General features: G+C 38.4%; 1 protein-coding gene and 1 non-coding gene across 16 annotated transcripts in view; both read right to left on the bottom strand.

The window, feature by feature from the left end:
- The window catches only part of PPP1R9A (protein phosphatase 1 regulatory subunit 9A), a 391,659-nt gene that overhangs the window by 189,374 nt on the left and 188,890 nt on the right, over positions 1-13,395 (bottom strand). The window lies entirely within an intron of this gene.
- Positions 9,075-9,215, bottom strand: LOC126951912 (U4 spliceosomal RNA). The gene has a single exon (XR_007724737.1). It is a non-coding gene; the product is annotated as a U4 spliceosomal RNA (small nuclear RNA).

Raw genomic sequence — 13,395 nt, 5'->3', positions numbered from 1 at the left:
ACCTACAGAATGGGAGAAAATTTTTGCAACCTACTCATCTGACAAAGGGCAAAGAACTCAAACAAATTTACAAGAAAAAAACCAAACAACCCCATCAAAAAATGGGCAAAGGATATGAACAGACATTTCTCAAAAGACATTCATACAGCCAACAGACACATGAAAAAATGCTCATCATCACTGGCCATTAGAGAAATGCAAATCAAAACCACAATGAGATACCATCTCACACCAGTTAGAATGGCGATCATTAAAAAGTCAGGAAACAACAGGTGCTGGAGAGGATGTGGAGAAATATGAACACTTTTACACTGTTGGTGGAATTGTAAACCAGTTCAACCATTATGGAAAACAGTATGGCGATTCCTCAAAGATCTAGAACTAGATGTACCATATGACCCAGCCATCCCATTACTGGGTATATACCCAAAGGATTATAAATCATGCTGCTATAAAGACACATGCACACGTATGTTTATTGCGGCACTATTCACAATAGCAAAGACTTGGAAACAACCCAAATGTCCATTAGTGACAGACTGGATTAAGAGAATGTGGCACATATACACCATGGAATACTATGCAGCCATAAAACAGGATGAGTTTGTGTCCTTTGTAGGGACATGGATGCAGCTGGAAACCATCATTCTTAGCAAACTATCACAAGAACAGAAAACCAAACACCGCTTGTTCTCACTCATAGGTGGGAACTGAACAATGAGATCATTTGGACTCGGGAACGGAAGAATAGATTGTTTTAAAAGACTACCACATCCAGGCAGGGTGCAGTGGCTCACGCCTGTAGTTCCAGCACTTTGGGAGATCTAGGAGGGCGGTCACTTGAGGTCAGGGGCTAGAAACCAGTCTGGCCAACATGGCGAAACCCCATCTCTACTAAAAATACAACAATTAACCAGGCATAGTGGCATGCACCTCGGGAGGCTGTGGCAGAACTGCTTGAACCTGGGAGGCAGAGGTTGCAGTGAGCCAAAATCATGCCATTGCACTCAAGCCTGGGTGACATAATGAGACTCAAAAAAAAAAAAAAAAAAAAAAAAAAAAGACTACAACATCCAGTGTTTGTGAGCATATAGAAAAAAGGATACTCTTGAAGAGGAAAGCATAGTTAGAAAGTAGTTATCAGTATTTTAAATGTAAATGTCTTTGACATAATAATGTCACATCTGTGTTTACAGAAATACTTGCAAATGTGTACAAAGATGTATTTGCAAAGAAGTTCATTATAGCATTATCTGTAATAGCCCAAAGCAGGAAATTGCCTGATTGTCCACCAGTAGAGAAAATGGCTTGCTAAATTATGATATATACAAATATGTAATTCAATGCAGTGACTGAAGAGATGTATATCTCTCTACTGACATGGAAGACCCCAAGATACATATATCATTAAGCCAAAGAGCATGATGCAGATATAGAAAAAGATATTCCCAATTCATATGATCTCCAATTGGTATGGTCCCAATTTTAACCTAATTTAAAGCCCCCTAAATAACCTAGTTATGTAGCACTTGCCAACTTGTAAAACCATGCTAAGCCTCAGTCTCCTTATTTACAAAATAGTTATTATAATAATAATGCCTATCCCCATAAGAGTATTATGAAAATAAAATGAAATAGTCCTTGTAATTATGCTTGGTTCAATGAGGGGAGAGGAAAAGCTTTCCCAGGGTAATACGAGGGATAATATTTATCCTGATACCTACTATTCATATCATACTTTTTAAAAATTAAATTTGAAAACATTTTTAATAGAGATAGGGTCTCACCATATTGCGCAGGCTAGTCTTGATCTCTTGGCCTCAAATGATCCTCCCACCTTGGTCTCCCAAAGTATTGGGATTATAGGCATGAGCCCAGCCTCATATTCTCTTTCATAAACATGTTTTGAATATATCATCCACTGGGATGTTTAATGTCCTTTAAGCAAAAATCTGCGTAACTGACTTAGTATTAGAACATAGATTAGGCTGCCAAAATCGCCATGTCCAGAGCAATGCACTGTCATTACACAATGGCTCACGGCCTGCCAGGCTTTCTGTTTTTTTCCTGACCAGGAAGCCCTTTCATCTACATGATCTTGATTCTTTCCATTTTCTTACAATAGTTCTATTATTTTTATTTATGTTAACCTTAATTGCTCTACAAAAATATGGATAATTAATCAAATAATCATCAGAGCATGATTCCTTCTGGTATTCCAGCAACACAAAAAACTCTAAAGGCCAACAGTATTCTGGGCCCTAATGTTCAACACCATCAAGATATATGTATTTTTGCAGTTCAAGCACCTTCACATTGTTCCTGTTTTATTTCACTGAGAAAAGTAAACAAAGGATGTTTAAATTTAAGACTTCTTGTTTCAGGGCCAACAAACGATATTCTGGTTCCCGGATCAAAGGAAACAAAACAAGACCTCATCCACTGCTTCACAGCAGCGACAGGCTTTCAGGGGTAATGAGTTTACAAACACAGTTAGCAAGGACATTTCTGAATGAACAACCCAAGGCTATGAAAAGCAAATAAAGTAAAAATTAGCTTATTATAAGATTTCAACTAGAATCATTATCTTATATATATTTTCAGTAGTTTAAACTGCAAGACTTTTTCAAAACGGCAGCAATACATTTTCAACAATAAGAAAAAGACATTTCCTTCACTTCTTTATGACACATTTTCTTTAATCAATGCAGGTCTAAATAAATTCAGCATTTTCTTGAAATACTGACTGGAAGGAATCTCCCACAATGCTTCCACAAGGTCTCAGTTCAGGCTATGGCCCAGGTTCTGTAAAATCTTCCGGACACATCAAAGATGAAAAATGTTCCAGGTCCTAGCACGCTGAGTTTCAGATGATGGCTTGGCAAAGTGTACGTACTCCTGGAGATAAGCCAAACATTCACATGCTTCCACAAACAGGCTACACTCATCACAAGCTTCCTTGGCAGAACCCTGACTCACCTTCACATGATTTCAGTGGCTCTGCAAAATAAGCTCTAAATTGAAACTAACAATAAGCATGGAGAAGATAGCCACATATTAACATTCCAAAAACCACTTTGGCAATCCTCACAAAGGAGAATTCTAATAGCTTTAGAGCAATGTATAATCTCAACTTTCCTTTTCTTCCCCCAAATTAAGGCTAGTTCACTGATTGACAATAGGAAGAATTATCTAGTGTATTGATTGCCCAGTGTGTGCCCGGGAGTATGTTAAGAGTAAGCCAAACTGGAGTTTACAATCATCAGACAATTTAGGGTAAACACTGGTAGTCTCCAAAGATCTAAACAGCTGAGGGCTTTATAGTCTATTCCTCTACAATCTTATAACGTAAGGAGTATGTTACAATGAAAAGAAATTTCAAACTAAATTCTGCTGCATGTAAAAACATTGCTTAACTGGAAGGTGCAAAAAACAGACTCATAGGGCTATCTCATAAAACTCTGTAAAATCCCAGATTTCTGTCCTTAAAGTCATTTTGAAAAGTAGCCTGTGTGAAAGGTTTACTTAAAGCAGTTGCAACTACATTCTGTAGTAGGATGCATTTAACATTCTAAGTGGATCACTCACCAGAATCTTACATACCACAAAACAGGATCAAATGGAGTACTAGTTAGGTATTACTCCAAAAGTTGTTAATTTGCTACCCTCGCCTGACCCAAAGTCTAGTTACACAAAATATTTCTAAGGCTAACCCATGTACCTTCAACATCATTGATTTCACCAATTATTTGTAACATACTTAACATTAATACCCTGTCTTGTGTAGATTTAAAGTATCAATATCTGGGTGCAGACTTCTAATCAGCATCTTTCAAATAATAACTTACTAATCCTAGTGTGTGGATTCATGAATGAAATACCTAGAAAGCTAAAGGGTCCTAAAACAAAGTCACTCCCATAAATAGTATGTTATATATGCTAAAGTACTTTAAATTATAGACAATATGACACTAGACACAAATTAGCTCTCTTTACCAACCAATCTAGGGAGTAAGGCAGAAAAGCATAAAGAGAGTTCCCACGGTTTTTCATATTTTAGTGTTTCAATGGATTACTAAAGAACAAGAAGTTGGGCTGGGCGCTGTGGCTCACACCTGTAATCCTTGCACTTTGGGAGGCCGAGGCGGGCGGATCACAAGGTCAGGAGATTGAGACCATCCTGGCTAACACGGTGAAACCCCGTCTCTACTAAAAATACAAAAAAATTAGCCAGGTGTGGTGGCGGGTGCCTGTAGTCCCAGCTACTCTGGAGGCCAAGGCGGAAGAATGGCGTGAACCCGGGAGGCGGAGCTTGCAGTGAGCCGAGATCACGCCACTGCACTTCAGACTCCAGCCTGGGCGACAGAGCCAGATTCTGTCCCCCAAAAAAAAGAAGTTAAAAAAAAAAAAAAAACACAACATACCCTACATACTGGGAGGCAGAGAGCATGCTAGTTCAAATGGCAACACAAGGAAGTCCACCTTTGTCAAGGTTTTCTAGAAAAACAGAATTAATAAGATATGTGTATGTGTTTTTTTATATATACTATATATATTTATATTAAAATTGATTTATTTTAAGGAATTGTCTCATATGACGGTAGGGACTAGCAAATCCAAAATGTGCAGGGTAGGCCTGCAGGCCGGAGACCCAGGGAAGAACTAATGTTGCAGTTCAAGTTCAAAGGCAGTCTGCTGGCAGAATCCCCTCTTCTTTGATAGAAGTCAGTCTTTCTTCTATGAAGGTCTTCAATGAATTTGATGAGGCCAATCCACATGAAGGAAGGCATCCACTTTAGCCCACTGCTTTAAATGTTCATCTCATCTAAAAGATACTTCATAGACTCCAGAATAATGTTTACCCACATATCTGGGTACTGTGGCCTACCAATGTTGACTCATAAAATGAGGCATCACAAAGTCCTTCAAACAGGATATTCTCTGGCTGCAAAACTGAACTTTTTAGTATTTGACAAGGATAGTCTGGAATATGACTTCCTTACAAGTAAGTAGAAATAAGACTACAGATTTACAACACCTACAAGCTACAGAGACATTTCTGACAAGTTAAAGCATTTCATAAGTATAATATCATTACTTCCATACTTAAACTCCTAGCTTAGAAAAGAAAAAGCCAACCTAGCTAGCACTGCAGTAGGAAAGAATACTGAGGGGCAACTGCATGGGGCCCACATGTAAGGCAGTGGTCAATGAGAACTTGTGCTGCCGTACTCTGTGGGCTTGGCCAACTCACTGGGTCTTTCTGAGATCAGGCTTTTATGTGCAAGAATGCAGGACCAATTCTGATACCCAGGCTGCTGGATTCTAGGGTCAATCTCGACGCTGAAACCTAATCAAAATTCTTATCACTATGTGTCTCTCTGATGACAAGTCTTCAACTATTCATACCTACATTTGATGGTAAGTTAACTAAAAGCATGAATTCTAAGTTGTAGCTTATTTATAGCAAGTTATCTGTTCCACATTTTTTAATACTGCCACATAAATACACAATCCTATAGAGCATTTGAGGGATGGATCATCTGGGACCCATATGTCTACCTAGATGATATTATTATGTTTTTTAGATAGTTAAGCTTTTAGTTAATTTTACCACTCTGCTAGTTCCATTCTCACATCTAAATCATCTAATAGGCATTATAAATGCCAAACCAAAACACTTAGTTTACTGCCCTCTGCTAAATATGGGTCAGCAAGGCAGCTGAGACCCCTCTACCCAGGTAAAAGATAATATCCATAAGCTACTTTTGCAAGGAAAGGTTTCTGAGGGATATCCCATTTGAGGGCATTAATAGGCCAGATGCTCTCCTTCACAACCACAAATCCACATAATGACTCAAACTCTGAATTCAGCAGTAATGTACAAAAAGAAAAGGAAATGTAAAGATTAATACATGTAAAAATCATAAAAGTAAGTTTTTTCTTGCAAAAATACAGGAAAAAAGAGAAAGTAAAGATCAATTTATATTTGTTCATATAAACAGTAAGCTCACTTCTGTAATCCATGTGAGCTAGCCCAAAGAAAGGTAAACTAGTCTATCTATGAAGATGTTAGTGCTGCTAAGCAGTATTTCCAGTTCTTCTTGTGGGTGCGAAGGGTATTTTCTTTCTTTACCCTTTCTTGCCTTGGGGTGGGGCTATGTAAATAATTCTCACCAATGGGTTCTGGGCAGAAGTGGTGTGTGTCACTGAGCCATTTTACTGCGGAGGCAAGACCTTGCAGTGTTTTTTTTTCTCCTTGTATTTCTGGAATCTGGAAAGCATATATGATGGAAATGGATCCTCTACAAGTTTAAGTACCTTAGTGACTATACTGAATACAAGGAGCTTCCCTTTGACCTAACATGGACATGTAACATCAGTGAGAAATAAACATCTGTTAGAAGATAATGGGATCATTTAGTAGTGCAATATAAACTAGCCTATGTTAACCAGGCTACCATCTAAAAGAATCACTTGCTCACTATTACTATGGATTGCAAAGATCCTATCTTGCTTTAAAAACACAAGATTTTGGGGCCAAGAGATGAATATAACTAAGAACCTTTCACCTCATTTTAAGTGAAAACATTAGTGACAATAAATCATACAAAGAACCCCAGGCCATGTCAAAAGCACTAATCTCAAGTCAAGGCCCTATTGTCTGTTCTTCTGCTGTAAGCTCAGTTCCAAAAGCCTACGGGCCTCAGGGAGGGGACTGAATACCACCTTCCATCCTAGGTGGTTCTAGATCTTCTTCCCAGCTTTTCCTCACACAGGGCTGTGGGAACCCAGGCATGGCTGCTTATAGTGGCATCAATCATATCTTCCATATTACCTACCTCTCATGTATTTCTTCCCTTATGCAATACAAAGAGAGATAGTTTTCAGAACCAGTTCTTATCTAAGGACAAAAGAAGTAGTGAGCAAAATAGTCTTCAGAAGGTGAAGATACTGGAAAACACAACTTACGCTGCTTACTAAGTACTCTCAATTCATATCTCCATAGTATTCTTCTTATATTATTTGGAGCAAATTGTTGTATCCCCAACATATTCATATTCAAGCATATACAAAAGTCCATGATAAAATCAAGTATGCATTTTTGTATTATCAATAGCACCAACCACCTCAAATATAGAGGATGCAAACTCTTTAAATTTTTAAACTATTTATTTATTTTTAATAGAGACAGGGTCTTGCTATGTTTCCCAGGCTACTCTCAAACTCCCAGGCTCAAACAATGCTCCCACCTTGGCCTCCCAAAGTTCTGGGATTACAGGCATGAGCCACCATGCCCAGCCAGAAAACTCCTCAAATTTAAAATAGCTACAGTTGACTTTGTGGAAAGTTTTATATATACATACATGCATACACACACACACACGCACACACACACATATAAGTAAAATATATATAGTAGTACATATATATGAAAAGTTAAATTTTCATATATATGAAGATTTTTAGTGAAAGAATATTTCAAGATAAGTAGAGTTTTACTAAGGTCACATATATAGAAATATTAATGAAATAAGTTAAATCTCTTGCTTTTGACAACACAGAATTCAATCATTATTGGTACCATTTATTGGCAAATATGTGTTGTTAAAATACTTGAAAAGTATTTTTTTATTTTAATTTTCATTTTTATTCTAGTGAGACTGAACATTTTCAAACAATGGTCTTTTTTCCATCTTCAATTTGTGACTTACTGGTTACTATACATTGTTTTTCATTGACTTTTAATAAATTTCAATGTATAGTATTGCCTAGAGAAGCCTTAAAAATAAGTTCTCCCTGTAAAAATAGTTTATGCCATTAAAGTAATCAGGGAAAAAAAATCCTTCATAAATGTAAACTTAACTCATCCTGAATATGGACAAATTCTAAGACAATTAAACCTAAATTAGCGAGTTTTTTAACAGAGAACTGGGAAATTCCACTGATGTTCATGTTTTCCTCAGTATTTTTCAATTTATTGTAAACAATTAAACACATCCATGAGAAATTAGCAATGTCTTCTTTCAGTTCAGCCAGAGTTTTAAACTGGAGACATATTTTGCTAACTGACAACTGGTGGCCAGCATGAAATAAATTGGTGGCCTTGGTCCAGTTTCCACTGGACAGGTGTCCTCATCACAGAAACATTTAACTAATTAACCCAATTGGCACCTATTTGGGGGCAGTGGACAATCTCCTAGGTGAAATAACTGATTTCTCATTCCAAGAAGTAAATACTCTTGTACAGATGCAGCAAGTTAAGTTAGTAAATCAATTTTTGTTCTCGCATGTGTCTCAGCAGTTAGTCCTTCCTGCTTCTTTTACTACAACTGCCAGCACCGTGCTTCTAAAAGCCCATAGAGGAAAATTAGTCTAAATTGTCTAAATAAGAAAACAGATGGAGGGGACCAATACGAGGTGCTTGTGTGTGCACACGCAGTGAGATTACAGAGGGGAAATGGGGATGAGGGGATGCCGGGCACACGAAAGAGGGTCTGAGAGCTTCTCTGGAGCATAAAAATGGAAAGAAAGATTTTAAGCTTCTCCAGTACAGAAGTTTACACTCTCCCATGAAAATCCCCCGGGGTGACTAGACCTCTGAATGGAAGGGAGGGTGGGGTAAAGAGTATCATGAGAAGCAAACACTAAACTCTGAGGTCTTGGGTACCTTGGGAAGAGTACCTCAAGCTCCAAATTTTACCTGGAAACAGAATGAAACAGCCTTGAAAGGAACTTAACTGTTCGTTCAAGGAGGTCATCAGAAACAACTGTGGGCTAAAGTCAAAGGGGCTCTCAACACAAGGACCTCTGTAAAACTCCCAGGAACCGTACATACATTTACCCAGGGTAGTGGAAGAGAATGCCAAAACATGGATGAGGCCAAACAAGTGGGTGAGGATCTCAAGAAGGTTAACATTAGTGCAGAGGAAAAAAGGAATGTGATATAAAGTGATTGGCAAACTAAAATGGATTCCTATTCCTTACATAAAAAAGGTTGATGATCAGGCTCTTCACAGTACTATAATAGTCTCTTTTTTCTTTTTTTTTTTTTTACATTTATTTTTATTCAGTCTCCATAGAGACTGCCAAAAAATGCCAATGCTAACTATATTGTAAGTCATCATGGCGGGGTATTGGGAAAGGTTTTCAATTAGCTATAATCACGCCTAGGATAAACCTCAGTTGCTGTGATACTGCCACTGCACAAAGCTATGATGATCTTTCCATATGTCAACATGACTAGGCTATAGTTTCCAGTTATTTAATCAAACATTAATCCAAGTGTCACTTTGAAGGTATTCTGTAGATGTGATTAAAGTTCAAAATCAGTTGACTTTAAGCAAGGGGAATTATCCTAAATAATCTGGGTGGGCCTGATTGAATCAGTTGAAAGGCCTGAAGAGCAGAGCTGAAGTTTCCTGAAGATAAAAGAAATTCTGCCTGTGACAGCAGCTTCAACTTGTGCTTGAGACTTCCAGCCTCCCATCTTCATTGCCTGCCCTATAGATTTCATACCCAGACTCCACATGTGCATAAACCAATTCCTTGTGGTAAATCTCTTAAAATGTATCTTCTACTGGCGGTGCTTCTTTGGTTGACCTTGACTGATACATCAACAGTTCAACTCTTCCTCACAGAAAAGGTAGAGTAATTTACAGCAGTAGTTTGCAAAGTGCTGACTGTGACCTAAAGAGGTTGTGAATCAATCTAATAGGTCATGAAGAACATTGAGAAAGGAAAGTAAAAAGGATAGAATAGAAAAAGTCAGCATTCATTATAAGTAGTAAAAGGACATGTTGTATTTCAAAACTTTTGGTTTCAAATATACACATACATATACACATATGTATGGATCATATGTCAATATGAAATGGTTTTGATTTAGAGACTAAAAGAACAGTAGCACTTAAGAAATAGTGAAAAAGTCAAAGCAGGGAATATAGTTTTCTCCAACTACTGAGCCTGTGAATGCTGACCACAGATACAGAAATTACCCTTCACACTTTGTCTCCTTTTGAGCCACTGATTTTTACTTCAAATCCTTATTAAGCACCAGTTCACTGGCTGGTACTATGCTCAGTATTGAAAATATCTTATTAGGCCAGGCATGGTGGCTCACACCTGTAATCCCAGCACTTTGGGAGGCTGAGGTGGGTGGATCACCTGATATCAGGAGTTCAGGACCAGCCTGGCCAACATGGTGACACCCCTTCTCTACCAAAAATACAAAAAAATTAGCTGGGCATGGTGGCAGATGCCTATAATCCCAGCTACTCAGGAGGCTGAGGCAGGAGAATCGCTTGAATCTGGGAGGCAGTTGCAGTGAGAAGACCGCACCACTGCACTCCAGACTGGGTGACAGAAAAAAAAAAAAAAAAAAAAAAAAAAACTTTACTAATCTCAGACCTATCATTGTAACCAACAAGGGCTGTAATAAAGGGATGTGGGCCATACTACGGGAGCACACAGTAGAGACATCTAAGCCTACCTGGGAGGAGAGGTGAGCAAGAAAGGATTTCCCAAGTGACCCCGAAAGCAAAGAGTTCAGCCAGCAATGGTTAGAGTGAGCAAATAATAAGGCGGGGTGGGGGTGGTAGGTGTGGAAGGCATTCTGAGAGGAACAGTAGCATGTGCAAGGTAGGAATAAGACAGAAGAACACAGTAACAGGACAGGAAGTAAGCCAACATGGCCAAGGCTACATACAGCAGTGAATGAATGGGAAGAGATGGTACAAAAATAGGTAGAGGAGCTCTGGGACACAGTTTTTGTGAGTAAAATCCACATGCCATGCAGAGTCCCTAAAAGCATTTGTCTTTCAGAGAATGGGAGTTTACGAAGAAGATTAGAGAGAACCAGAACTAAAAAGAAAGAGAGGAGCCAGGAGCTCTAGGAAACCTCTATCTTCAGTCCTTTTGGAAGACTTAATGGGAGTCTAGGCCCTCTCAGAATACTAAGAGATTTTTCTCAAAGTGATCCTGGTGAGGGGGCCATCATTTGTGTCACAGCAGAAGGAAGGCAAGAATATGATTGCACTGTCCTTGCAACGAAAGCAAAAAGAAGAAAGGCAGCATCAATCTTAGAAGGCCATGAGCAAACCAAAGTCCTAAGAAGTAAAGTTTCCCCTGCAGTCAGTCAGGCACAAGAGGAACATGAGGGAGAATGACAGCAACAAAAGCCCTTCCTTTGCCAAATACATGTTACATTTTTAGGGTGAAATTATGTAAAATACATGCATTGTAAAGGCCTATCTAAAATCCTCTATTTCCACAATGTGCTGGTCTCATATAAAGAGAATTCATACTTGAGGCTTAGCATTATCTATTAAGAGTCAAAGAATAAAACAAAGGTTGCACAATTTTCTACAATCTCAAACAGTTTCAAATGCTGACAGAGGTTTAAAAAAACTGTTTTAGCAAGGATATCTAGACCTACACAGTACAACGAAAAATTTTAATTTCTGTAAAGGTCAAGAATAAAATATGCTTAATTTTTAAATTCTTCAAGCTGAGGCCAGACATCACATGGTTGAAAAAAAAAAAAAAAAAAAGAATCTTCAAAACAAGACTGAAGCACAAACAACTAATTGTTAGGGAATGCATATATACATGAGGACACTGATGCTGTGGTACAAGGCTGAGCTTGTAAACCTAAGACTAGACTCACAAAAAATCTTTACTGCATTCGGGGCAGCTGTGATCCATGTTAAAAAATAATCATGTTACCCTTAAAAAGCAGGAAAGACTCTGTTTCCTTATAAACAGATTGTCCCTTCCCTTTAGACTTCTCCAAGAACTACAGTCAACTGTAATTGACCAATTCTGGATCATGACTGAAAATGTCAATATACAGCTAAATCTACAAATGGTATCTGTCTCATGTTCCCTTACTTATTGGAAAAACTGAAAGGGTGGAAATCCTTTACAGGAAACAAGATAATCGACTATCTTTGTTAAAATATGTCGAGGACAGTGTTATCTCATTATTCTTAGTGTTTTTGAAGTAAATGCTGCCACCACTTCCGTTAGTATAGGATTAATGGTCAAATCTGGGAATCACTGACCTTGAATCATACTAACTTTGACCTCATATATCTTTTAATAGAACTGATGGTTTTGTAAATATGCTTCTTAAATCAGTTGTCACCACAGCCTCAGAAACTGTCCACATGAAAGAACACACTAGAAAAACTGGTAATTTCTTTATTAAAATAAATAGGTGAATGCTCTGTAAGCAAAAAAGAAAATGCAGCAATCATCTGCACCTCCTACCTGGGTTCCTGATTCTGTATAGACGGTTCACACTTCTGGACCAGTTAGATGCCTTGATAGCACCTCAAATTTAAAGTATCCCAAAACAAAATTATAGTGTCTCTCATCTTGTCTTCAGTGTTTCTCATGTTTGAGGACAACAGGATCCTTTCGGCCACATAGGCTTGAAAGGGCAGTCAATCACACAACAAAACTTCCTCTTTTCCTCCTATACACCCACATGAAATCAGTAAAAATCACCTTTTGTTCCTATCTCTTTTTTTTGGGGGGGGGGTCGGAGTCTCCCTCTGTCGCCCAGGCTGGAGTGCAGTAACATGATCTCGGCTCACTGCAACCTCCGCCTCCCAGGTTCAAGCGATTCTCCTGCCTCAGCTTCCCAAGTAGCTGGGATTACAGGCATGTGCCACCATGCCTGGCTAATTTTTGTATTTTTAGTAGAGACAGAATTTCACCACGTTGGCCAGGCTGGTCTCAAACTCCTGACCTCAAATGATCCACCTGCCTTGGCCTCCCAAAGTGTTGGGATTACAGGCGTGAGCCACCACACTCAGCCTGTTTCTATCTTTAAAAGGATTCTTGTTCTACTCACTCGTTCCTATTCCCTCTGCATACTAAGATTCCTAATAAGTTATCCTGCAACTTATGATACACCACATCTAGGTGCCATTCCTAAAGCGTGGCTCTAATCACATCACTGTGGGTCAGGAAACAACACTGGAAGATGGGATGGAGTAGGGTGCCAGAAGAGAGAGAATGAATTTATGAATGATTTTATATTTCTTTTATATACTTTTTTGTACTTTCCAAATTCTATATAATGAGCAAGTATTACTTTCTAATGGAGATGGAGAAGGGCACAAAAAAGCCTCCTCAGTTTCTCCATATTACCTGGAGAATATAGTTCAAACATGCAGAAAGACATCCAAAGTCCTCTAAGATCTGGCTCCAGCACACATGGCCAGCCTTTACCTAGCACTACTCTTCCTTTCACTCACCCTATCATCCAAAAATTGTTACTATTTTGTTATATGTTTGCTAAGCTTTCTTTAATATTCTTCGGTCTCTCCTAAGATTTATTACATTATGCTATATATTGTATTTATCTGTGACCACAGTTTTTAT

The sequence above is a fragment of the Macaca thibetana genome, chromosome 3, assembly GCF_024542745.1.
Source record: "Macaca thibetana thibetana isolate TM-01 chromosome 3, ASM2454274v1, whole genome shotgun sequence".
Taxonomy (NCBI): Eukaryota; Metazoa; Chordata; class Mammalia; order Primates; family Cercopithecidae; genus Macaca; species Macaca thibetana.
This window is presented reverse-complemented; position numbering and strand designations above follow the sequence as displayed.